Here is a 6,000-nt window from a genome sequence, read left to right on the forward strand (position 1 = left end):
CTCTGTTCCATAGTGACCCCACTGACTTCAGCAGGATAATTGATGCTACCAAAGCATGAATTCAAACTCTGCGCCTGACAACAGCCTGAGTAGGCATTGAGATAGAACCATTGTTTCACCCTCTGCAGCCAGGGATACAGCATGTTCCTCAGGAACACAAGGGAATTGGCAATAAAGTTACTCTTTATACAAAAGACAGGTGCAGTAAAACACTGACCTTGGATTGCCAGGTATTTTCAAGGATATCATGTTGGCATTTTTCATGAGCACTACAGTTAGTGATATGGCATGGGGTTTATTACATTAATTGGTAATTATTAAATTAGCAGTGAAGTGATGATAGTACCTGAGTCTTGCCTTCAAGACCCTACCTAAGCAGCAATAAAGAGTAACTAGAATCTAGCTTAGTGTGAACTTGCAAACAAAATAAGTTTATTGATAATAAAATAAACCCAAGGATTTATTTTCTTATCAAATATATTTGCAGGACTTCCTGAGATTGGACAACTTCAATGCTATTTCAAAGCGCTATCAATTGGTTCCACTATGCAAGTTGAAAATAAAACCTGAGGGATATACTATAATCATTGTCAATATCAATATGATATCCTTGCAAGAAAGCATAATTAATGGACTTAAATGTCCACTCACTGTTGTGCCAGAAAAGCATGATTCTCTCCCACACGCCCCCTCCCCTTTTTAAAGCAGGAAGGAGGACATTATGTAGAGGAGCACTAAAATGAAAATTAAGTCTTTTGGTGGATTAAGACTTAAAGACAACTAAACACTGCTTCCAACAAATATCCTTTTGATCTATTTCACTGGTATAGGCACAACTGGTTGATGGCACAAAACTACCAAGCAACTACGGAGTTGGTCTAGGAGTTTAAGACATGCCATTATAAGTTATTTTCTCACTTGAAAATGACCAACAATGAATCAAAATTCCTTAATTTTGAGTCATTATAAACACATTTCATTCCATTGTAAAAGAATCATCATTATTTATCATGACTGAATGAATATGGTAAATCACTTAAGAATAATGGTGTCTTTTTTCTTCTAATTTTTCTGGGAAAAAAACGAGAGATGTACATCCCTACTAAGGGAGATGTCTCGTATCAAAGTACATGCAACAGCTCTGCACACATGAAAACTCAGAAGAGGACAAATGAATTCAAAGTGAGAGTTTTGGAAGCCTATAAAGTCTGGCTTTATGTCAGTATCTTCTATGCTACTCAGGTTCAACTCTTTTAATAAACTCAACAGCTTAAAGCTTAAACGATTAAAGAAAGGACATGTAGTAAGAAAAGACATATTAAAAGTTAAAGCCACACTCAGTTGTAGCCATGGTAAAAAATAGAAAAATTGTAATGAGCCCTATGCTTAGGAGAGAGCATTGTGCAGTTAATGTAAGTAATGAACCTTTCATGTGAAATGATGTAGTGTCACAACTCATTTGCATCCCACTTAAAGTGTAATTAAGTTTCCCTGACAGCATGGCTTATGGCTGAAAGAACAGACCTGGCTGCTAAATTAATCCAGAATCCCTCTAGTTTATAACACTCTGCAAAGAAAACTTAACACACTTTCATTTAAAGTTCCTAAACTTACATTTAAAGTGGCACTATAAGGAATTTCAGAGAATGTTTTTAAAGACTTCAAGCCACACTCAATCGCACAGCTGACTTGAAGATAGGTGTACTGAACCCAAGACAAGGTTTGACCCAAACCATAGTACACAAGATAATGCAGCAACATGACTAAACACACTTCCATTTTTTGTTACTCTCGGAAAACTAATGTTTTGCATTGCAGGAACTCGATCACCAGGGGAATGTTCTCAACTGCAGAGAGAGATAAAAGGGCACAGTGAAAAGGTGCTCCTAACTACAGCAAAACAGATGATCATCAGCTGGTTCATTACTTGTAATAATACCAATGTCTGATTTTTTGATAGAACAATAACATCCAGCAATGCTCGGTAACAGTCAACAGTTGTTTTGTTTTTAATTGAAAGAAGCCCTATTGTTAACCATTCTTTTCAGCCACCTATAAAATCCATGCTCTAGAAAGGAGTTACTAAAAACATTATAGAAGGATTGTCTATATAAAGCAGTCATGCTTTTATTTTTTTGGGTAACATTTTATGTTTTATGAATCAGTTTATTCTTTACTGAGTTTCATCTTAAAAGTTCTATTTAGAGCAAAGAAAGGTGAAACACTCCAGAATACAGAAATCCTGTAAAATCCACATGGATCTAAGAAAAGTTAACTCATTACCATGAACCATAAGTTATGGACTGTCTAGAATAAGTAGTTCATAAACACTGTCATTTTATTTACCATTATATTCCTGTACGCATGTTAAAAATAGTGAGGAACCTATGCAGTCTCTCCATTATTCTGAAAATCTAATTAGAGAGAATTCTGTTTCTGCCACTGGAAAGAATCCAATTTTAGCAGCTCCACAAGATCATTCCCAAGCATCACTCTGAAATACATTACCAGAAAATCTGCAAAGTCAGAATCTGGATCCAAAAGGAACAGGTACACAGTGGCTATAATTAAACTGTAGCTGTTACAAATGGCTTATTCCTTCCCTACAAGAGGATTAGTTATAACAGCTTTTGTGACTACCAAGTATGACTAACTGAAAAACAAAAATCATGTTTTGCAAAGTGTTTTGATGTTCTGGAAAACAATTTTACTCTACAGTTGAAGAAAATGAAAGCTGGTAGCAGTTATTTTTTATATAAATAAATGTTCCAACTAGTCACAAATAACATGGTTTTACAGTTGGTGGTAATAGAACATGAACAACCAAGTCTCTCTGAATTGGAGAGATTAACCTATAGCTTTATAATATGAATACCATCACTACTTAGAAGATTGGTCAAAATAATTTCAAATATTTTCTGGTAAGGGGATGTTTTAGGAAAGCACGTTGTGCCCAGGAAGAGAAGTTTAAAGCACCGATTATCCCTCCACAGTACCTAAGAAGTACTTGAAGTGTAGCCCCTTAGATGATAGAACTTGCTCATTTGCCTGAATGGGACTTTAAACATAAGACAACACAGTTTTAGCAATACAGACCAGATGTTTGTTTTCAAGTAGTTTTAGTCATTACTTGACAGCAGGAACTGATTTATCTATTTTCACAATAGAGAGGCAGCTGGTTCCCAGATCTCTCCCAGATTCCATTTTTGACTTAACGTTTTGACATACACCAAATGGTAACTAACGGAGAAAATAAGGAACAGGAAAACAGTGTGCAAGTAAATATTATGAGTTCCACTAATAATTTACACTTAAAAATTAAATTCTCTTAGATGTGATGAAACCAGGAGTCATAGTCTCTGGCTTTCGTATGGAGCCACTTGCAAGTCTAACATGTTACTCAAGGCCACATATGTATCTCATCAGATACAACTGTGTCTTGGCCACACATTTCAGGGCAGCAAAATTCAATTTTGCTTTAAATGCAATGAGGTTTTGAGTTGGTTTTGCAAGTAATTATTAAGAGTTTATTGGCATTAACTGAACTAGTATTGTATAATAACAATTGCATAGTAATATTGTACAGTATTAAGAATATTAATGTTGTTATATTCCCACCAATCAAAATACTAAATTTTTTACAGCAGCAAATAAATATGCTTTTTTGGCAGCGACAGAGCAATTTCCAATTCCTTTGCTCCAATAGTGAATAGGAAAACATGCTCTAACACAGTTAAACAAAGACCACTTAGGGTCCTTCAGGCAGCCAGAAAATCCTGAGGTACTACAGAACCACCAAGCCTGAAAGGAAGGAAAAGCTGCTACAGTAGGTTTTTCTCTAACAACATCCTGCTTAAGTTCTGAAATCAGGGCCACTGGGCACTTTAAATCAGCGCTGGAGCTTTGAAATCAATGTGTTCCCACATGGAAGGAATATAGCTGAATATATTCACTGCAACTTGTTCACATATAGCTGTTACATTTCCGCTAGAACTTTCATTCCTTGTAATTGTATGCAAATAATCAACTTACATAGGATGCTCCATATTCTCATTAGCTGAAAAGTCTCATTGCAGATGACAGTCCAGATGACATTCCATTCTGGATTAAATCCAAAACCCATTAAAGTCAAAAGGAAAAAAACTTATTTCCAGACTTCGGTGGCCTCAGAGCCCAATCTTGCTTTACTGGCTAAAACAAACTGTTCATACTCACAAATCAGGCTCCTGACCCAGTTCAATCTCTTCTTTAAGTATTGGATAAAATGCTCATATATTCTTCCAATCATATATCCATGGATAACATGGAATTCATTATTCTCAGGTGGCAAATACTTTCAACAAATAAATGACACACCATTCCAACTGCTCCAGCTTATAGCCACTTCTTATAATGTCTAAACCACTACCACAGTGAAAGGTAACCACTTTTCAGTGTTAAATTCACTCTTACTGTGGACAGTACCGATAAAGGTACTACCTTTTTCCTCTACGGCTTTTTCAAAGACTCATTAAAAATAAAAGGACAATCATGAAGTTGTCCAACCATGTTGTCTAACTACAGACAAATATAAAAAATTATGATAAATCAGAAAAATTACTCTTTTCTTTAGCCTTGGTTACTGCATGATTAGGTGTTACAGTACCTGCAACAACATAAGTGCTACCCATTAGGACAGAAAGTGATGGCTGACAAAGAATATTTACGTGCATTTCAGAACAGCAGGCTCCAATTTTATTTACGTTGTATGCTTGCACACACACAAGATGCTGCAGATATGCGTAAGAATACCTCCATATAATCTATGGTTCAGGGGTATCGAGAAAAGCTTTAGATGCAGTCAAACACTGAGTTGGAAAAAGCAAAGAGCACCTGCAGAAGTCTGGAAGTATACTTTTCATATACTTTTCCCCTCTTACAGATTTTGTGTCCCCACTTGCTTCATTATACATTCTGCAGAGAGTAGGTTCTTGGACGAAACAAGTTTACCTAGTTTATTGCCAGAAATTTTACTTCTGAAGACTGTTCTTCTGCCACAATACTGCATTCAACCCTATCAATTGTGGCTGCATATCTTGTATTCCTAAGCTGTGGCGATTTAAAAAAAAAAAAAAATCTCTCCTCTATTTGCAAGAAAAATAACATACCCAAGTCTGCCAAACTGGCATTTTCGGAAAAATTCTGTTTTGGTCCTGACCAGATGACTGAATATACTACAGCATAATTTCCAATCCCTACTGGTAATTTAGTCCATCACGGAGGGAACTGTTGCTTATCTTCCAAATCAGAAAAGAATGGCTAAGCAAGCCTCAGATGAGCCTGAGATCACAAAATTGTAACTAATTCACCTGCCCAACTGAAGACAAGACCTTTTGTTATACTGCAAAAGAAAGCATCAAGTTAGTCACTCACCTTGGGATAGCCACCATGGCAAATCCTTACCTCAACAGCAGAAGCAGTGTATTTGTATTAACAGCAGTGGTATTTAAAACAAACAGACAAACAGAAAAACCCCAACCAAACTTAGGAAAGGAGCAATTGCTGCTTAAGTGCAAGAAACTTTTTGATCACACAGGGTGAAATCCTATGAGTTTTGTCATTTAATTCAACAGGAGCCAGAGTACAACCTTAAAAGTATAATGAAAGACTATAATCAACTGAAGTTTCTGCAGTCTTGATGACACGCTCTAACCATTCTCACAACTTCTGTCTTAAATTAATACTCTTCATTAAAGTACACAAACATTCTAAAAGCTACCTGCCAAAGTTTTCACACATTACAGAAATCCTATTACTCTAAAAACATTAACTTAAGCGTGCAGTTAACTGAAAGTGTGAGCTATTGAAAAAATGTATTTGTATTCTGCACAATGTGTAAAAAGTGAGGCTGGACTTTTTGATAAATAGGGAAAAAACAGCTTTGGTCTTCATAGAGTGTCCATAAAGCTTAAGTATAAACTTGAATATAAAGAGATATCCACAGAACAGTTTTCTGATTAA

This window comes from Aptenodytes patagonicus, chromosome 4 (genome assembly GCF_965638725.1).
Source record: "Aptenodytes patagonicus chromosome 4, bAptPat1.pri.cur, whole genome shotgun sequence".
Classification (NCBI taxonomy): domain Eukaryota; kingdom Metazoa; phylum Chordata; class Aves; order Sphenisciformes; family Spheniscidae; genus Aptenodytes; species Aptenodytes patagonicus.